The following is a 5,774-nucleotide window of genomic DNA, read 5'->3' as shown; positions in this document are numbered from 1 at the left end:
GGCCAGAATGGCAGGTTTCCATCCTGAGAGAGCTCCAGGGAAAGTGACCTGTTTTCAGACAAACCAACAGCTTCCCATTTTACTGATCCCAGATTTCTATTTCCAGATTTCTTTTTCCAAACTGAGTTTGAATGTTTAAGTTACTATGGTGAATGAGAAAATGCTCACTCTCTCAGTCAGTAATAAAGGGTCCTGGAATACAGGACCTCACACTCATTAGAGTGCAGAAGGAGATCATTTTACCCATCATTTCAGCACAGACTCTCTGAGTCTTTTAATTTACTCCTGGCTTTTCCATATGCCCATAGACATCAGAGCCTCATCTCTGTTTAAATGTGTGACCTTTTACTATGAGATTACACCCTCACATTTCAGACTCTCCCTCAAGGGGAGACAATCTCTCAGCATCCACCCTGTCAACCCCCCCCAAGAAAGGTCGCGTCTCACTCTTCTAAGCTGCAGTTAGTACAGTCGCAATCTACTCAACCTCCCTCTGGACCTAGAATCACCGAGGGAACCTTCTCTGGACCTGTCTCCAAGGCCAGTCTGTCTTTCCTTGGATAAGGGCCCCCAAGCTGTTCCCAGGATTCCAGCTGGGGTCTGGCCAGTGGCTTGTATATAGTTTCATTTTTTATTCCATTCCCTTTGAAATGAAGGCCAACATTCCATTACCCTTCCCTATTACCCTGAACTTGTAATCCTGTGAGTTGTGCAGAAGACCCTGCCCATTGTTCCTGTATAAATAACCATCATTATTAACGAGACATCCACTCAATTATTCAATTCCTCAGTATTCCCCTTACCCAGGCTCCAGCTTTTCAAACTTCAATTTGCTGAAAACGCCAGACCCCTTACTGTATCTCACAAGATCCCCCATGTCAATCATTCCATCCTTGCTCGTCCCTCTCACATCAGCAACACAATGTTCTTTCTCCTGAATAGATCCCCAGACGGACCTGCTCCACCCATTGCAATCTCCTTCAGCTTCATCTCCTCCCTAATCTGGTTGCCTCTTGCACTGTGACCTGCTCTGCTTACAATGCAGCATTAGTCATGGGACTTTCACTGAGACAGACTCCCTTTACTCGTCAATACCCTTTGGCCTCACCCAGCTTTGCCCTGACCTTTGGAAGCCCCACTGATGCCGAACCTTTCTGTGATATTATTGGTCGCTGTGGTCAACTCCAGTGTAACCAGAAAGGGAAAACCAGGTCCCGGTGATGTAACTCATCATAATGTTTTAGAACAGCTGGATCTCACTGTGAAGTATCATGTGACAGTCTTTTACATTGAAGAGGCTATACAAATGTAAGTTGTTGCTTAACTGTGTGTTGGATGCGATTTTAATTTGGGATGGTGAGGTGTCGGTGTACATTAACTTCAAATGACCTCCACTACTAATTACTGTTGAAACATGTAACCAACAAAGCAATTGGTGTATTTGAATGTGTCAATTTAATTCAGTTCCTTCCATCTCTTATTTCTTTACATTAAAACATTAGAGACTCAAATTTCCCAGAGAACGTGATCTTACTATCCAGGCTAATACCTCAATATTTTCCCTGACTGTCTGTATCTCCATAAGCAGCAATACCCTTGGGGTGACAATGACAAGTAACAATCACACTGCACTAATACCAGGCAATGACCATCTCGAACCAGCGAGAATTCAACCTTCTCTCTTTGTCTTTCCTTGGAGTTACCATTGCTGAGTCCCTGACCATTAATGTCCTGGAGTGTATCATTAACCAGAGAAGTGAACTAATCCATCCATACAAACATTGTGGTTACAGCAACCGGTCAGAAGCTGGGACCTCTGCAGTGAATGCCTCCCCTCCACCCACGAGGCCAAAGGCAGAATGTGATGGAATACTCTCCATATCTCCACCCACCCACCATTTCCACCCTGGGGAAAAGTCTCTGGCTATCCACTCTGTCTTTGCCCCTCACCATCTTGTACACCCCTATCAAGTCACCTCTCATCCTACTTCACTCCAATGAGAAAAGCCCTAGTTCCCTCCAGTCTTCATAAGACATGCCCCTCCAGTCTAAGCAGCATCCTGGTAAATCTCCTTTGCATCCTCTCTAAAGCTTCCACATCCTTCCTGTAATGAGGCGACCAGAACTGAACACAATATTCCAAGTATGGTCTAACCAGGGCTTTACAGAACTGCAGCATAATCTCGCAGCTTTTAAACTCAGTTCCCCTGCAAATGAAAGCCAACACACCATATCTATGGACATAGACCTCAAGATCCCTCTGTTCCTCCACACTGCCAAGAATCCTGCCTTTAACCCTGTAATCTGCATTTAAATTTGATTTTCCAAAATGAATTACTTCACACTTTTCCAGGTTGAACTCCATCTGCCATTTATCAGCCCTGTTGCAACCTACAACAACCCTCAACACTGTCCACAACTTCACCAACCTTTGTGTCATCAGCATACTTACTAACCCACCCTTTCACTTCCTCATCCAAGTCATTTACAAAAATCACAATGAGCAGAGGTCCCAGAATAGATCCCTGTGCAACATTACTGGTAATCGTGTGACAGGCTGAATACTGTCCATTTGGTACCACCCTCTATCTTCCATGGGCCAGCCAATTCTGTCTCTAGACAGCTAAATTTCCCTGTATCCCATGCCTCTTTACTTTCTGAATGAGCCTACCATGGGGAACCTTATCATGCACCTTGCTAAAATCCATGTACACCACATCCACTGCTCTACCTTCTCCATTGTGTTTTGTCACATCCTCAAAAATTCAGTAAGTTGTGTGAGGTATGACCTTCCCCTCACAATGCAATGCTGACTGTCTCTAATCAAGCTATGGTTTTCAAATATTCATAAATCCTTTCTCTCAGATTCCTCTCCAATAATTTGTCCACCACAGACGTAAGACTGACTGGTCTGTAGTTCCCAGGATTATCCCTATTCACTTTCTTGAACAAGGGAATAACGTTTGCCGCCCTCCAATCATCTGGCACTACGCCAATGGGCAGTGAGAATGCAAAGATCATCGCCATAGATGCAGCAATCTCTTCCCTTGCTTCCCGTAGTAACCTTGGGTATATCCTGTCTGGCCCAGGTGACTTATCTGTCCTCATGGTTTTCAAAGTTTTTGCCGCATCCTCCTCGTTCACATCAACCTGTTTGAGTATATCAGCCTGTTTCACGCTGTCCTCACAAATAACGAGGTCCCTGTCAGTAGTGAATACTGAAGCAAAATGCTCATTGAGGACCTCCCCTACCTCCTCTGACTCCAGTTGCAAGTTCCCTCCACTATCCCTGATCGGCCCTGCCCTCACTCTGGCCATCCTCTTGTTCCTCACAGAAGTGTAGAATGCCTTGGGGTCAGCTTTTTCATGCCCCCTTCTAGCTCTCCGAAGTGCTTCAGATCCTTCCTGGTTCCCTTGTAACCCTCGAGAGCCCTGTCTGATCCTTGCTTCCTCAACCTTAAGTAAGCTTCCTTCTTCCTCTTGACTAGATGTTCCACATCTCTTGTCATCCAAGGTTCCTTCACCTGACCATCCTTTCCTTGCCTCAGTGGGACAAACCCATCCAGCACTCGCAGCAAGTGCTCCCTAAACAACCTCCATATTTGTGTCGTGCATTTTTCTGAGAATATCTGCTCCCATGGCTGGTGTATTGGGAGCATGGCCCATGTATTGGGAGCATGGCCTGAGTATTGGGAGTGTGGCCGGAGTATTGGGAGCATGGCAGGTGTATTGGGAACATGGCCAGTGTGTTGGGAGCATGGCTAGACTATTGGGAGCATGGCTAGTGTGTTGGAAGCATGGCCGGTGTATTGGGAGCATGGCTAGACTATTGGGAGCATGGCTAGTGTATTGGGGCAGTGGCCATGTATTGGGAGCATGGCCGGTGTATTGGGAGCATGGCCGGTGTTTTTGGGGCATGGCCAGTGGGTTGTGAGCATGGCCGGTTTGTTAGGAACATGGTCGGTGTATTGGGAGCATGGCTAGAGTATTGGGAGCATGGCTAGTGTATTGGGAGTGTGGCCGGTGTATTGGGAGCATGGCCGGTGTATCTAGAGTGTGGCCGGTGTATTGGGAGCATGGCCGGTGTATCTAGAGTGTGGCCGGTGTATTGGGGCAGTGGCCATGTATTGGGAGCATGGCTAGTGTATTGGGGCAGTGGCCATGTATTGGGAGCATGGCTAGTGTATTGGGGCAGTGGCCATGTATTGGGAGCATAGCCGGTGTTTTTGGGGCATGGCCAGTGGGTTGTGAGCATGGCCGGTTTGTTAGGAACATGGTCGGTGTATTGGGAGCATGGCTAGAGTATTGGGAGCATGGCTAGTGTATTGGGAGAGTGGCCATGTATTGGGAGCATAGCCGGTGTTTTTGGGGCATGGCCAGTGGGTTGTGAGCATGGCCGGTTTGTTAGGAACATGGTCGGTGTATTGGGAGCATGGCTAGAGTATTGGGAGCATGGCTAGTGTATTGGGAGAGTGGCCATGTATTGGGAGCATAGCCGGTGTTTTTGGGGCATGGCCAGTGGGTTGTGAGCATGGCCGGTTTGTTAGGAACATGGTCGGTGTATTGGGAGCATGGCTAGAGTATTGGGAGCATGGCTAGTGTATTGGGGCAGTGGCCATGTATTGGGAGCATGGCTAGTGTATTGGGGCAGTGGCCATGTATTGGGAGCATAGCCGGTGTTTTTGGGGCATGGCCAGTGGGTTGTGAGCATGGCCGGTTTGTTAGGAACATGGTCGGTGTATTGGGAGCATGGCTAGAGTATTGGGAGCATGGCTAGTGTATTGGGAGCATGGCTAGTGTATTGGGGCAGTGGCCATGTATTGGGAGCATAGCCGGTGTTTTTGGGGCATGGCCAGTGGGTTGTGAGCATGGCCGGTTTGTTAGGAACATGGTCGGTGTATTGGGAGCATGGCTAGAGTATTGGGAGCATGGCTAGTGTATTGGGAGCATGGCTAGTGTATTGGGGCAGTGGCCATGTATTGGGAGCATAGCCGGTGTTTTTGGGGCATGGCCAGTGGGTTGTGAGCATGGCCGGTTTGTTAGGAACATGGTCGGTGTATTGGGAGCATGGCTAGAGTATTGGGAGCATGGCTAGTGTATTGGGAGCATGGCTAGTGTATTGGGGCAGTGGCCATGTATTGGGAGCATAGCCGGTGTTTTTGGGGCATGGCCAGTGGGTTGTGAGCATGGCCGGTTTGTTAGGAACATGGTCGGTGTATTGGGAGCATGGCTAGAGTATTGGGAGCATGGCTAGTGTATTGGGAGCATGGCTAGTGTATTGGGGCAGTGGCCATGTATTGGGAGCATAGCCGGTGTTTTTGGGGCATGGCCAGTGGGTTGTGAGCATGGCCGGTTTGTTAGGAACATGGTCGGTGTATTGGGAGCATGGCTAGAGTATTGGGAGCATGGCTAGTGTATTGGGAGCATGGCTAGTGTATTGGGGCAGTGGCCATGTATTGGGAGCATAGCCGGTGTTTTTGGGGCATGGCCAGTGGGTTGTGAGCATGGCCGGTTTGTTAGGAACATGGTCGGTGTATTGGGAGCATGGCTAGAGTATTGGGAGCATGGCTAGTGTATTGGGAGCATGGCTAGTGTATTGGGGCAGTGGCCATGTATTGGGAGCATAGCCGGTGTTTTTGGGGCATGGCCAGTGGGTTGTGAGCATGGCCGGTTTGTTAGGAACATGGTCGGTGTATTGTGTGGGGGGCGTGGCCGGTGTGTGGGGGGCATGGTCGGTGTGTGGGGTGCGTGGCCGGTGTGTGGGGGGCATGCAT

This window comes from Chiloscyllium plagiosum, chromosome 36 (assembly GCF_004010195.1).
Source record: "Chiloscyllium plagiosum isolate BGI_BamShark_2017 chromosome 36, ASM401019v2, whole genome shotgun sequence".
Classification (NCBI taxonomy): Eukaryota; Metazoa; Chordata; class Chondrichthyes; order Orectolobiformes; family Hemiscylliidae; genus Chiloscyllium; species Chiloscyllium plagiosum.
The sequence above is the reverse complement of the archived record's forward strand: the minus strand, read 5'-3'. Positions refer to the sequence as shown.